The sequence below is a fragment of the Ricinus communis genome, chromosome 4 (assembly GCF_019578655.1).
Source record: "Ricinus communis isolate WT05 ecotype wild-type chromosome 4, ASM1957865v1, whole genome shotgun sequence".
NCBI classification, from domain to species: Eukaryota; Viridiplantae; Streptophyta; class Magnoliopsida; order Malpighiales; family Euphorbiaceae; genus Ricinus; species Ricinus communis.
Window position 1 is genome coordinate 19,728,352 of NC_063259.1, and position 16,583 is coordinate 19,744,934.

Below are 16,583 nucleotides of genomic sequence, written 5' to 3' on the forward strand. Positions count from 1 at the left end.
TATAAGAATACAACCTCGTAAAAGGGGTATATTTATGAGTATGAGAAAACAACCCTGTAAGAGGTGTATATTTATGAGTATGAGAAAACAACACTATAAAAATGGTATACTTTTTAATATGAGAAAACACACAAAGAGGAGAATAAATGAAGGACAAAAACGAATTTAGAGCTGAATCAATTCAAATAAGATGGTATGTATAGGGCTCAGGTCATTGGAATTTAATGTCCCTTTGAATCTTCCCAAACAGCCACCAAATCCTTATTTATGTAGGATTGTGAAAATCTCCCTAAACCTTTTAACAACCCTAATATCTATGTAATCACCCCAAGAACAATGATTTCAATACCAAATACGTTTCTTCCACTAACAAAGACAATCAAACCAATCAGATCTATTCCTTTCTTTTGTTTTTTTTTTTTGCTAATTCGGATCTGATATTTTTCTTTTCTTGTTTTGTTTTTCTTTTTTTTTTTTTTGAATCAGAATCAAAAACTACAAGAATCAAGAACTAAACAATGTAGATCTCAAGAATACCAATAATACTTCAAGAACAATATCAAGAACTCAAGGAAAAAGAACAATAACTTCAAGAAAAGGGATAAATAACCTGATTTAAGAGCCAAAGCTCTGATACCAAATGTTAAGAACCTCCAAGGATTAGAACCACGAACCCTAATGATTATGAACCCGTGAATTACTATCTTAGAAACCCAAGAACAAATTGAGTTTCAAAACCCAAGAACCGCTTAAATCAGATTGCAAGGTATGGTTGATCAAGATCAGAACCTAAAGAAAACTAAGTTCTTTAAACCCTAACCCTTAACACGCCACAAGGATAGATCAATTCCTTGATAAGTGGTTTATGCATTCAACAAGAATTCAAGAATTCAAGCAAATATGCAAAGGAAACAACTACTATAATTGATATGGACATGGCCAAGCTTAAAGATGGACTTGATGGAGAGGACAACAAGAAAACCAAAGATAAAGCTAAGGATCCATTGAGCATGCTACAAGGCCCAATTATAAGGTCAAGGTCCAAGAAGCTACAAGAAGCCTTAATTGGCTATATGCAAGATCGGGCTAGTCAAGGAAGCCCAATTGGTCATGCTAGGATAGGCCCAAGTAAAGACACATCTGAATGGGCTTTATTTAATGTTTTGCAAGTCCAAATACATGAAGACTAATGTGGGCTAATATTTGGGCTGAAATCTCTTCTTTAAGTTCAGAACAATATTATTGCCTATTTTTCTTATGTGGCAGCTAGGGTTAATAGTTTTACTAGGGTTTATTATGTTAGGTGGCTGTAAAAACGCCCCTTAAGTTGTGTTTTAAAGAATTCGAATTTTGATAAAATTATAGTAGTTGTTTCCTTTGCATATTTGCTTGAATTCTTGAATTCTTGTTGAATGCATAAACCACTTATCAAGGAATTGATCTATCCTTGTGGCGTGTTAAGGGTTAGGGTTTAAAGAACTTAGTTTTCTTTAGGTTCTGATCTTGATCAACCATACCTTGCAATCTGATTTAAGCGGTTCTTGGGTTTTGAAACTTAATTTGTTCTTGGGTTTCTAAGATAGTAATTCACGGGTTCATAATCATTAGGGTTCGTGGTTCTAATCCTTGGAGGTTCTTAACATTTGGTATCAGAGCTTTGGCTCTTAAATCAGGTTATTTATCCCTTTTCTTTAAGTTATTGTTTGTTTTCCTTGAGTTCTTGATATTGTTCTTGAAGTATTCTTGGTATTCTTGAGATCTACATTGTTTAGTTCTTGATTCTTGTAGTTTTTGATTCTGATTCAAAAAAAAAAAAAACGAAACAAGAAAAGAAAAATATCAGATCCGAATTAGCAAAAAAAAAACAAAAAAAAGGAATAGGTCTGATTGGTTTGATTGTCTTTGTTAGTGGAAAAAAACGTATTTGGTATTGAAATCATTGTTCTTGGGGTGATTACATAGATATTAGGGTTGTTAAAAGGTTTAGGGAGATTTTCACAATCCTACATAAATAAGGATTTGGTGGCTGTTTGGGAAGATTCAAAGGGACATTAAATTCCAATTACCTGAGCCCTATACATACCATCTTATTTGAATTGATTCAGCTCTAAATTCGTTTTTGTCCTTCATTTATTCTCCTCTTTGTGTGTCTTTTGAGTTTGGGCAGATTTGACACATTTAAAGCAACCTTCTTTGTGATTTTTACTTCTAAATCTGTTCCTTACATGTCTTATACATCAAATTGAAGTTTTAATTCGTTCTTGAGCTTGTTTCCAATGCTGTTTGGTTATAGATTTCCATTCGGGTTGAAACTTGATTGCTTGGTTCTTGAACTTAATTTCTTGTTTCTTTCACCTTATTTTCGTTCCTTTTACATGCCCATTAATTCTTTTTGAGTTCTTCATTGTTCTTGAATCATTAAACACTTGTTCTTGTTACTGTTCCTTCTTTCTTTTTTTTTTTTCTTGACTTTGCGTTTTGCCTCAACTAAGCTTTTTAGATCATAATTCTTGGTGCATTACAAGCATAGTGAAATAACTTGATGTGTGGTTATTGATTCACATAAGAATCCTTGAAAACAAGCTGAGTGGTGTGAGTTTTCAGCCTTGTGTGATCATTCTTGATTGTGCGAAACACGAGTGACCATCCCCATTAATTGAGAGTAAACACGTGAGGGAGTGTTGGTGAGGTCCTTAATTTCCTTCGATTTATTTTTTTATTGCATACTAACTCTTATTGCAGCATGTCAAGTGGTTCTAGTGGTGGTAATAATGTGCCAACTACCGGCATACCCACAGCACAAATGCATGAAAATGAGAGGGTGCAACGAAGCATAAGACATATGAATGAGCAAATGGAGAGGTTGCAACTTGACATGGCAGCCCAACGAAGGGAAATGGCAACCAATCAACAAGCCATTATGGACCAAATTAATGCACTTGCCCGAGGTCTGGGAAATAGGCTTGATGAAGGGGGGAATGTGCAAGGTAATCATGGGCAGCCAATTGGGGTGAATGAGGATGACTTTGATGAGGGTTTTGAGGAGTATGATAATGCAGCCTATGGTGGGGTTGGTAGAGGCCTGGGTAGAGGAGCTAGGAGATACCAAAATCTTGGTAGAGGTAGAGGACACTTTGGTGGTGAGTTTGGTGGTTATGGGAACTATGATGATGTTGATAGGAACTTAGGTAGTATCAAACTTAGTATTCCTACCTTCTTGGGAAAAACTGATCCGGAGGCATATTTGGAGTGGGAAAAGCGAGTTGACCTTATCTTTGATTGCCAAAACTTTCGGGGAGGAGAAAAAGGTGAAATTGGTGGTTACCCAATTTAGTGACTATGCTATAGTTTGGTGGGATCAGTTGGTGGTTAGTAGGAGGAGGAACATGGAAGAGCCTATTGGTAGTTGGATTGCACTCAAAACTATCATGAGAAGGCGTTTTGTACCCAGACATTACCATAGGGAGTTACATCAAAGACTCCAATCTTTGAGGCAAGGTACAAGGAGTGTTGAGGATTTTTATAAGGAGATGGAAATGCTCATGACTAGGGCTGATTTGGATGAGGATAGAGAAGCTACCATGGCACGATTCATTGGTGGGCTTAATAAGGAGATTGCTGATAGGGTAGAGTTGCAACATTATGTGGAGCTTGAGGAGTTAGTTCACCTTGCAATTAAGGTGGAAAAGCAACTAAAACCTAGAGGGACAGCAAGGTTTGAATATAAGGGCACTTCGAGTGGGAGGCCACATTGGTCTAATTCTTGGAAAGGAGGTAAGAAAGGTGATGATAAGGTTATTCCCAATGACAACAAAGGGAAAAGCATTTCAGGCAACAAAGACACATCTAAACCCGAAATTAACAAAGAAAAGAATAGAGATATCAAGTGTTTCAAATGCTTGGGGCGTGGCCATATTGCTTCACAATGTCCAAACAAGCGGGCAATGGTGGCTAGAGACCATGGGGAGATTGAAACAGCAAGTGAAGAGAGTGATAATGATGATGAGATACCACAATTGGAAGACGGCAGCAATGATTGCATTGAGGGTCCTATGGGAGGTGAGCTCTTGGTGGCTAGGCGCGCACTAAGTGTTCAAATGAAGGAAGATGATACCTTGGAGCAGCAAAGAGACAACATTTTCCACACAAGATGCCATGTACAAGGTAAGACTTGTCTTGTTATTATTGATGGTGGTAGTTGTACAAATGTTGCTAGCACTTTAATGGTTGAAAAATTGGGTTTAAATCTAATTCCACATCCTAGACCTTATAAATTGTTATGGTTAAATAATTGTGGTGAGATCAAAGTGAATAAGCAAGTTGTTGTATCTTTCACAATTGGTAAATATTCAGATGAGGCGCTATGTGATGGCACTAGGTAGGCCATGGGAATTTGATACGAGGGCCTTACTTTGACACCTCTTTCTCCTAAGGAAGTGTATGATGACCAATGTAAGTTGGAAAGAGAGAGGCGTGAGGCTGAAAATAACAAAAAGGAACATGAAAACCCAAAGGGTGAATTTCATTCAAGTCGGATGTTATTTGTTGTTACTTATAAAGATGTATATTTGAACACTACTGAACTTGATCTTTCCTTGCCGAGTGTGTTTGCTAATCTTTTGCAGGAATTTGCTGATGTCTTTCCCGAGGAAATGCCAAGTGGACTACCTCCTCAAAGAGGGATAGAACATCAAATAGACTTCATACCCGGGGCTTCCATACCAAATAGACCAGCCTATAGAAGTAATCCAAAGGAGACAAAGGAGCTTCAAAGGCAAGTGGAAGAACTTATGTCAAAGGGGTATGTGCGTGAGAATGTGTGTGGACTGTCGTGCAATCAATAAAATAACGGTAAAGTATCGTCATCCCATTCCTAGGTTAGATGATATGCTTGATGAGTTGCATGGTGCATGTTTGTTTACTAAGATTGATTTGCGTTCTGGTTATTATCAAATTTGCATGAAAACTGGTGATGAGTGGAAAACTGCTTTTAAGACTAAATACGGTCTATATGAGTGGTTAGTTATGCCGTTTGGGCTTACAAATGCACCTAGTACTTTTATGAGATTGATGAACCATGTCTTGCGTGAGTGTCTTGGTAAATTTGTGGTTGTGTATTTTGATGATATCTTAGTTTATTCCAAGTCCATTAATGATCATGTCATGCATGTGCGTAGGGTTCTAGACATTCTTAGGGTAGAAAAATTGTATGCCAATTTGAAAAAGTGTGCTTTTTGCATGGATAAAGTTGATTTCCTTGGTTTCGTTGTTAGTTCAAAGGGGCTTGAGGTTGATGTGGAGAAAGTGAAAGCAATTAGGGAGTGGCCAACACCTAAAAACATTAGTCAAGTTAGGAGTTTTCATGGCTTGGCTAGTTTCTATAGGAGGTTCATTAAGGACTTTAGTAGTATAGCTGCACCTTTGAATGAAATTATCAAGAAAAACGTTGGGTTTACTTGGGGTGATGCACAAGAACATGCTTTTAATATGCTTAAAGATAAGTTGTGTGCTGCTCCTTTGTTGGTTTTACCTAACTTTGACAAAACCTTTGAGATTGAGTGTGATGCTAGTGGCATTGGGATTGGTGCTGTTTTGATGCAAGAAGGCAGACCTATATGCTATTTTAGTGAAAAACTAAATGGAGCAGCCCTTCGGTACCCAACCTATGACAAAGAACTCTATGCTTTGGTTCGGGCCTTGCAAACATGGCAACACTATTTATGGCCCAAAGAATTTGTCATCCACACGGATCATGAGAGTTTGAAGCATCTCAAGGGGCAAGACAAACTGAACCGAAGACATGCTAAGTGGATGGAGTTCATTGAGACATTCCCATATGTGATCAAATACAAGAAAGGTAAGGAGAATGTGGTTGCTTTGATGCACTATCTCGAAGGTATGCTTTACTTACTACTTTTGATTCTAAATTCTTTGGGCTTCCGAGTTCATAAAAGAGTTGTATGTGAGTGATAATGATTTCAGCGGCATGTTTACAACTTGTGCTAATGGGGTATGTCTGCTGATTTTTATGTGTTTGAGGGATTTCTTTTCAAGAATAATCGCCTTTGTATTCCTAATTGTTCTTTCTTGTTTGTATTGGTTAGGGAAGCACATGGGGGCAGTTTAATGGGTCATTTTGGGGTGCAAAAGACTTATGATATTTTGATTGAGCATTTTTATTGGCCATGCATGAAACGTGATGTGCATAAAATTTGTGGTCAATGCATTGTGTGTTTGAAAGCTAAGTCCAAACTGCAACCCCATGGGTTATATACACCTTTACCTATTCCTGATGTTCCTTGGACAGATTTGTCTATGGACTTTGTGCTTGGTTTGCCGAGATCTAGGAAAGGTAGAGATAGTATATTTGTTGTTGTGGATAGGTTTAGTAAAATGGCTCACTTTATCCCTTGCCATAAAAGTGATGATGCTATCCATATTGCTGATTTGTTTCTTAGAGAAGTTGTGCGTTTGCATGGAGTACCTAAGACCATTGTTAGTGATAGAGATGTTAAATTTCTAAGTCACTTTTGGCATGTGCTATGGGGTAAGTTAGGAACTAAATTGCTTTATTCTACTTCTTGCCATCCATAGACAGATGGACAAACTGAAGTTGTGAATAGGACTTTGATTCAATTGCTTCGTGCTTTGATTTCTAGGAATTTAAAATCTTGGGAGGATTTGTTGCCATATGTTGAATTTGCATATAATAGAGCTGTTCATAGCACTACACACACTTCACTATTTGAAATTGTATATGGCTTTAATCCTTTAACTCCTATTGATTTGATTCCTTTGCCTCTTAACAAGCTTGTTAGTGTTGAAGGTTCTTCTAAGGCAGATTTGGTTAAAAAGCTACACAAACAAGTTAAAAAGAGAATTGAGAAGCAAAATACAAAAGTGGCCGAGAGGGTTAATAAAGGACGAATTCCAATGGTATTCCAACCTGGAGATTGGGTTTGGGTGCATTTTCGCAAAGAAAGGTTCCCAAATGAAAGAAAGTCTAAACTAAGTCCGAGGGGTGATGGTCCATTTCAAGTCCTTGAGAGGATCAATGACAATGCCTACAAGATTGATTTGAAAGGTGAGTATAATGTGAGTGGTACATTTAATGTAGCTGATTTGAGTCCTTTTGATGTAGGTGATGAACTTGATTCGAGGACGAATCATCCTAAAGAAGGAGGGAATGATATGGACATGGCCAAGCTTAAAGATGGACTTGATGGAGAGGACAACAAGAAAACCAAAGATAAAGCTAAGGATCCATTGAGCATGCTACAAGGCCCAATTACAAGGTCAAGGTCCAAGAAGCTACAAGAAGGCTTAATTGGCTATATGCAAGATTGGGCTAGTCAAGGAAGCCCAATTGGTCATGCTAGGATAGGCCCAAGTAAAGACACATCTGAATGGGCTTTATTTAATGTTTTGCAAGTCCAAATACATGAAGACTAATGTGGGCTAATATTTGGGCTGAAATCTCTTCTTTAAGTTCAGAACAATGTTATTGCCTATTTTTCTTATATGGCAGCTAGGGTTAATAGTTTTACTAGGGTTTCTTATGTTAGGTGGCTATAAAAACGCCCCTTAAGTTGTGTTTTGGGAATTCGAATTTTGAAAAAATTATAGTAGTTGTTTCCTTTGCATATTTGCTTGAATTCTTGAATTCTTGTTGAATGCATAAACCACTTATCAAGTAATTGATCTATCCTTGTGGCGTGTTAAGGGTTAGGGTTTAAAGAACTTAGTTTTCTTTAGGTTCGGATCTTGATCAACCATACCTTGCAATCTGATTTAAGTGGTTCTTGGGTTTTGAAACTCAATTTGTTCTTGGGTTTCTAAGATAGTAATTCGCGGGTTCATAATCATTAGGGTTCGTGGTTCTAATCCTTGGAGGTTCTTAACACCTCCCTTTGTTGTGTTGCTTTTCATATTGGAGTGTCTTCTTCTCAATGTTTGGCAATGGTAGCAAATCTAATGGAGTCAATGGATTGAATCCATACACAACTTCAAAGGGTGAGCAATTTGTTGAACCATGCACACTCCTATTGTAAGCAAATTCCACATGTGGCAAACATTCTTCCCAATTCTTCAGATTTCTTTGGATGAGAGCCCTCAAAAGTGTTGCCAGTGTCCTATTGACCACCTCTGTTTGTCCATCCGTTTGCAGATGACAAGTTGTAGAATACAAAAGCTTTGTCCCCATCTTTCCCCAAAGAGTCTTCCAAAAGTGACTTAGGAATTTGACATCCCTATCACTCACAATGGTCCTTGGCACTCCATGCAGCCTTACAATCTCCTTGAAGAATAGATTCGCAATATGGGTTGCATCATCTGTCTTGTGACATGGAATGAAATGTGCCATTTTGATAAACCTGTCCACAACAACAAAAATAGAATCTCTCCCTCCCTTGGACCTAGGTAATCCTAAAACAAAGTCCATAGAAATGTCTACCCAAGGTTCATTTGGTATGGGAAGAGGTATATACAAACCATGAGGCATTGCTTTGGATTTGGCTTGTTTGCAAGTAATGCATTTCTCACAGATTCTCTCAACATCCCTTTTCATGTGTGGCCAAAAGAAATGGTCACCCAACATATCCAAAGTTTTCTTAATCCCAAAATGTCCCATTAAACCTCCACTATGTGCCTCTCTCACAAGTAACTCTCTCAAAGAACTTTGTGGCACACACAATTTGTTTTCCCGAAAAAGAAAACCATCAAACTTATAGAACTTATCAAAACCCCCTTTCTCACATACCCCATAAACATTAGCAAAATCAGGATCATTAGAATACAGATCTTTTATGTATTCAAATCCTAATAATTTTGCATCAAGTTTAGAGATCAAGGCATACCTTCTTGACAATGCATCGGCCACCACATTATCTTTCCCTTGCTTGTACTTAATGATGTATGGAAAGGATTCAATGAATTCCACCCATTTTGCATGTCTCTTGTTGAGCTTTCCTTGTCCTTTGAGATACTTCAAGGACTCATGGTCAGTGTGAATTATGAATTCTTTGTAGCCAAGGTAATGCTGCCATGTCTTTAGAACCCTCACTAATGCATAGAACTCCTTGTCATATGTAGGGTAGTTTGAATTACAACATTTCAGCTCTTCCTCTTCCGACCGAGGAACTGATATCTCGAGCTGTTCATGCTATAATCCTCATGCTGTAAACTCAAGGAGGATATCCTTACTCAAGGCAAGAGAGTTTCTTTAAGCTAAGACCAAAGAGGCACCTCGCCATGGGGGTCTTTCTGCTCCTTCGAAACTCGAATAGCCGAGTTAGTCGAGTTAGCCCTTTTGGATTATAACAGAAACAGATCGTAGCAACAGCTAATTCATTGCCTTAGAATAGAGAAGAAGAATAGAGAGAAATTAGAAAGCCATGAAAGATAAGAGAAAGATAAGTGTTTATTCCTTCGACCACCTGAATTACAAGAGAGACGAACCCTCCTTTATATAGGAAAAGGGGAATCGTCAAGATTAACTTACAATCCACAAACTCTTGCCACCTGGCAAGACTACTATGCTTAATGCATGCACATGACTCATACTCCTTATCTCTAAATTACACATGTGAAGGAATATATTCCTTCTTACAAGACTCCAAGACATATAAGTCCAAACGACTTTAATAATATCAACTTTAATAATGGAGACCCTAATAATGACATATAAGGCCAAAACATCAACTTTAATAATGGAGACCCTAATAATGACATATAAGGCCAAACGACTTTAAATGATGGGGTCCATAATATAGAATCTGCTTTGTTGGGAGTGCATTATGGCATCACTTGTTTTAATACATTTGTGGATCCACACTCTGAGTAGTTATCATCTGAGTCACTATCTCTATAGCTTCGACGCCTTCTCCTTGATGGGTTGGGCCTGCTAGTTGGACAAGGCCTAGAAGGCCTTAAAGGTGTCATTTGGGCCAAAAGTTGTGAGGCTGGGAGAAGAGATTCTTCTAGTTGTGACCATGGTTCCTGAAAGGCTGGATTTATTGACATTGAAGACGTAGTTTCAGATTGTTGCCTAGCTGGAGGTGACTGTATTGAAGAGGTTGAAGTGAACAACCATCTTTGATTCGAGGATTGTCTTTGCATGTTGATGACTGGAATCACCTTATTAGCTGTATGATTTAGCTCATTCCCTTTGTGAAGTAAAGCATGTTTAATGACAAGGGGCATTTCTTCAAAATGTCCGGGGAGAGTTCTCCATTATGTAATGTCTGTTGAAACAGTGTCATTTGAGTTGTGTCGCTGATGGAGAAAGAGGATGGTATGGTAGGTCAAAGCCTTATCATGATCTGCCATGTGGAGAAGACCTGCTTGGTTTACCAACCTTCTGAGCCTGTATTGCCATGCCTGCTGATTGTCAAATAGTAGGAAAAATTGCCAGGCTGGATGTGACTCATTCTCTTCTCTGTGTAAGAACCATAAGGTTTGTAACAATGGTAGTTCTACAGGAAGATGATACAGACATGTGAGGTACCAAAGATACGAGGCGTGGGAAGTTGAGGAACGCGTTTACGTAATAGTGGGGAAAAGTTTCCAAGGAAATGAGGCGGAAAAGTCTTCCGGATTTGGTACGATAGTCCGATAGAAGGCTAGGATACGTCTATAGACCCAAAGTTCAAATTCTTGTATAGACATTCCTTCAGTTGATTTGGGTGCACGATCACGGGACTAAATTGTGCCATAAAGATAAAGAAAGAAGGACTAGGAGGGTCCATAAAAGATTTGGATAATCGGGATAGAAAGTCGGGGATCGGATTTTTATCACCTTGAATGTGCCGCACTTCAAAATCATATTGGGAGAACCACTCTTTCAGTGAAGCGGTTGTTTATCGGGATTTGTCGTCCCTGAATTCCGAATCACGAGGAAATTAGAATTGTCCATTCTAATTATGAAATGTCTTGAGGCCACAAAGAATTCGCACTTGAATTGCATATTTCTTGCCCGAATCTCCTTGATATTTGAATGATAATGAAGTTCACTATCCTTGAATTGTCCCGACACGTGTCTGCATAGTGACTCCTTCTTTTCTCGTTTCTGGTGAAGAATAGCACCCCAAGCATAGTCACTTGCATCAGTCTGAAGAATCACGTTGTTTCAATATCCTAACGACGGTATGGGCCCCGAGTCCATGGGCCCGCATTTTTCTTCAACTGTGCACTCAGGGCCTTTGTATGGGCCGCGGCCTTTGGAATAAAATCTCGCATGTAATTGATGATCCCCAGAAATTGTTGGATCTGTTTTTTGGATAGATTCTCACTCGGGAAATGCCGCAATTCTTGAGCTAAATGTGAGCCTGCTTCATACTGCCCATTTTTTAGCTTGAGCCCAAGAAAGTCAACTTCGGTCATCCAATGTAAGACTTTTTTCCGAAAGCATTATCCCGTAGGAATGGACTAAACTGTGAAATCTCCGAGAAGATCATCATGCTCCTTAGGCCGACTTTGAGAAAAGTAGGATATCATCGATGTAAATGATACAAGTATCCGGGATTGATTCAAAATTCGGACCATCGCCTTGGAAGATGGAAGGGTATTTTAAGCCCAAAAGGCATAACAGTCCATTGGTACCGAGCATCCGGGATGCGAAGGCGGTCTTGTATCTTTCTTGGGGTGAATACCCAACTGCCAAAATCCTGACTTCAGATCGAATTTAGAGAAATAGGTTGCTCCTTGAAGACGAATCAATAGAGAAGAGATTTTAGGAATTGGAAATTTGTCATCCGAAAGAAAATGATTCAGGGGCTTGTAATCAATTACGAGCCTTTTCTTTCCTCTTATTTTTCCGATCTCTTTCTACATAGAATGCTTGGCATGCCCAAGGAGACCGTGTAGGTTCTATCAAGCCTTGTCAAGAAGTTCTTGGCATTCCTGTCTTGCTAAAGCCAAATCGGATGGAGACATTCCAGGATGGTCGGCTCTAGTGGGGTTGACATCTTCATTTAATTTGAAGGGAGAGTGATGAAGAAGTCCGGGTTCTTGTATAGTGGAGAAGGGTGATAGAAGTTTCTATGAGAATCGTACATCATGGTATGAACAACTCTTTTAAATGAGCAAAGTCCGGAGGGACTTCGCAGTGGAGAACTGGTTGGGATTTTGAGTATAAGGGAGAAATTCTCGCTTATACTTAAGCCCTATTGGCGGGATTTGTAATTTTTCCGCCGCATGATAAGTATCAAACCCTACTAAAAGATCTCTTCCAAACTGATAGGATCCAATGACGTGGATCCATACAATACAGTCTGGGAAGAACTGTATTCCAACCTTTTGTTTAGAGACCATTGTAGTCTGAAAACTTTTGCCATCTGCCGCTGTGAAGTGATAGATTCTTTTTTTCCATGCTGAACTAGGCAGAGCATCAGGATTTAACATCGTACAATGAGATCTCGTATCCATCAAAGCAGTAACGAGGATAGGTTTTTCATATTTGCTGTTTGATGAATATTGGATGATGATCTTGAGTGATAGACTTATCAAACCTTGACAGACTTTTCCAGTTCTTCTCTAGGCAGTTGCCTAGGAGTTGTCCCAAACAGCTTGATAAGTCTGTCAAGGTTTCATATCTATCATCATCTTCAAATCCTCATACTGTCTCTATGATTCAACCAGTACAGAGATCTTATGAGAAGAAAATTCCATTCACGGCCTTCCAGTCAAACGGGTGGGAAGTTTATAAAAGCAAGATTAATGGTCATTTCATTTGGGATGTTAATCCCTCCAGATGTGATCTTGGATGTAACTGCCAAGATGATCTGGATGATCTAGAAATCGGATCAAAGGGGACTAAGACTTGGAAAAGAAAACATACATGTTCTAGTCCACCTAGATATGATGATAAGGATGATGATCAACCTGATTCCATTCAGGTTCCTGCAAAAAACAAGAAGGAAAGACCTTGGATCGGTCTTCCACCAGAGAAGAACAAACCGATGTCCAATGATGACTATCTAAAGAGATGCTTTGAAATATTGAAGGAAGAAGGACTTTTGACTTGTCCTCCTCCTCCAGTGGTTTGCTCCCTGTTCTTTTGAGCCAAGAAGATCCCGTAGTCTGTCGCAGTTGCCATGTTTTATGGTCAACTCGGAAGAATTTCCTCCTTTGGCGAGGGAAAGAAAATGAATGACCAAGGCGCTCGCCGTCCTTTTATTGTAAGGATACCCAACCTGCAGTGCTTGGCCCCTCTCTCACGAGGAAGTTTTGAATCGGCAGACAAATAATGCTTTGTTGCCGGAATCATTATCCGGAAAAGATTGACAATAGACTCGGAAGTCTATGAAAAACCAGTTCCATAGAAGCTCATGTCACCTCATTCGGGAGAAGAAGCCTTACGGATGCACACGAAGCTTTCGTCTGTGCTATTTAAACTTGAGCGGAGATGGAATGATCCCGCAACTCAGCCCTACATCACCTTTATTCGGCAAAAGGATAAAGAGATCTTGAGGCCGAAAGAGCGGCTCGGAAATAGAAAGAGATCTTTACCCTTCTAAACAATCTACCTCTTCTCAACTAAATTTTCCTATTTCTACACCACACCCTTTCATGTCCACGGTTATGCCTGTTAAACAATATGCTACTATCTCAGACTTGGTGCCTCGAGCATCCAAACCGGCATCCAAACCTGCAAAAAGGACATCTTCAACTCCCTCATCCTTTCCATCCAAGCCTTCAAAGGATAAAGGACCTACTAAAACACAGATGGCTATACAGCAAAACCCTCCTATCTTTATGGAATCTACCTCCTCCTCAACTGGGTCGTACATTTCAGATTCAGATCTATCTCAGTTTGAATTACAACACTTCAGCTCTTCCTCTTCCGACCGAGGAACTGATATCTCTGTATCAACAGCTGAGTCTGGAACACAAGGTCCTCATGTGTTGATGAACACACCGCAAGAGCCCGAAATTACAGAAGAAACTAAAGAATTAGAGTCTCTTGCTCCAGAACATCCTTTCCCGCCAAAACCAGGTTCTGGTCCCTGGTTCTCTTTAGATACTGTGCCTCCATCACAATGGCGTAACAAGATCTTAGAATTCAATGCTTGGCTTGACCTCCAAATGATAAACCCTCAAGCTAGTCTCCAAGCTGTCTTAACAGAATTCACATCAAGGTTCACTGGCACATTACGGGAATGGTTCTCTCACTTGTCTGAATACCAGCAGCTTCAATTTGTTCAACTCGGTTCTATCACTCAAGCTCTGGCACAAATCCATCAACAGTTTCTAGGAGACTACAATTTAATTTTCAGACAAAGAAAACAAGAGTACTTTGATCGCAAATGCTGTTCTATGAAGAGAAAAGATCTAGAAGTTCACTATGTTCATATGTCCAAACTCTATTATGAACTCGCCGGGCCCAATAGTGATGATCTCAAATATACTTTTGTCAGCTCTCTGCTTGAAGAAATGCACCCTGAAATTCAACGCATGATGACAGAAACTCACAGAGATATCACTCATATTTCTCTCGGAGAAACTGCAATTCACCCCCGGCCACTCTAGACAAGATGTGTGAACAGTGAAACTTTTCAAAAAAATTGCAAAGGAGAAGCATTGCTAAGAAACTTATGCAACAAGGATTATCTCCAAATCAAATGCAAAGAGAAACATCAGGATCGCAGATCAAAGAAGAAAAAGCATTTTTCTTCTCATTCAAAGGAATCTTCTCATTACAAGCAAAGAAAGGGAAGGAAGATACTGTTGGTTCAAAAGGAAATCGACAAACAAGCGTAAATCGGACGGTATACATCTGTGGCCAAAGAGGGCACTATGCAAAGAAATGCCCTAACAAGCCGAATCAGACTGTTGCTCTTCTTCATCAATTAAAAGACTCATGTCCAGAAGATCTATCTGACCATGACCTTGAGTCTCTTTTCTCAGAAGAAGAAATGGCGTCTTCTCAGACTCTATTTGCCATTCCATACTCAGACAACAGCACAGATGATGAAAATTCTTCAGACGAAGAAACATCTATTCTTACTATTGGCCCTGCTCTTCAAATAAAACAAGAACCGCCAGACCTTCCACCAATTTCTGAGGATTTACAATGGCTGCAACCTCTACCTTCTCCCGATTATATCCTCACGGATATATCTTACTGTTTCCCTGAGATATTTTCTCCAAGGAAAATACATACACCGATTCAAACCGGCCTCCTCTTCTTCTACATCATTATTCATTCCTACTTCTCCGGAAAGTATGGAAAATCCATCTTCACCGGAAGTCACATCAAAGCACAACCTATTCATCCTACACCACCGGTATCCATCCATGTCTTACCCGGCAAATATGAAAACCTATCCTCATGCACGCTTTGATGGATACGGGATCTCATTGTACGATGTTAAATCCTCGATGCTCCTGCCTAGTTCAAACATGGAAAAAAGAATCTATCACTTCACAAATGCGAGGATGGCAAAAGTTTTCGGACTACAATGGTCTCTAAACAAAGGTTGGAATACGATTCTTCCCAGATCAGATTGTATGGATCCACGCCATCGGATCCTATCCTGTTTGGAAGAGATCTTTTAGTAGGGTTTGATACTTATCATGCGGTGGAAAAATTACAAATCCTGCCAACAGGGCTTAAGTATAAGCGAGAATTTCTCCCTTATACTCAAAATCCCAACCAGTTCTCCATTGCGAAGTCCCTCCGGACTTTGCTCATTTAAAAGAGTTGTTCATACCATGATGTCGATTCTCATAGAAACTTCTATCACCCTTCTCCACTATACAAGAACCCGGACTTCTTCATCACTCTCCCTTCAAATTAAATGAAGATGTCAACCCCACTAGAGCCGTACCATCCCGGAATGTCTCCATCCGATTTGGCTTTAGCAAGACAGGAATGCCAAGAACTTCTTCAAAGTAAGGCTTGATAGAACCTACACGGTCTCCTTGGGCATGCCAAGCATTCTATGTAGAAAGAGATCGGAAAAATAAGAGGAAAGAAAAGGCTCAGAATTGATTACAAGCCCCTGAATCATTTTCTTTCGGATGACAAATTTCCAATTCCTAAAATCTCTTCTCTATTGATTCGTCTTCAAGGAGCAACCTATTTCTCTAAATTCGATCCGAAGTCGGGATTTTGGCGGGTTGGGTATTCACCCCGAAGAAAGATACAAGACCGCCTTCGCATCCCGGATGCTCGACCAATGGATCGTTATGCCTTTTGGGCTTAAACAGCTCCTTCCATCTTCCGGAAAGGCGATGGTCCGAATTTTTGAATCAATCCTGGATACTTATATCATTTACATCGATGATATCCTACTTTTCTCAAAGTCGGCCTAAGGAGCATGATGATCTTCTCGGAGATTTCACAGTTTAGTCCATTCCTACGGGATAATGCTTTCGGAAAAAAGTCTTACATTGGATGATCAAGTTGACTTTCTTGGGCTCAAGCTAAAAATGGGCAGTATGAAGCAGGCTCACATTTAGCTCAAGAATTACGTGATTTCCCAAAGTGAGAATCTATCCAAAAACAGATCCAACAATTTCGGGGATCATCAATTACATGCGAGATTTTATTCCAAAGGCCGCGGCCCATACAAAGGCCCTGA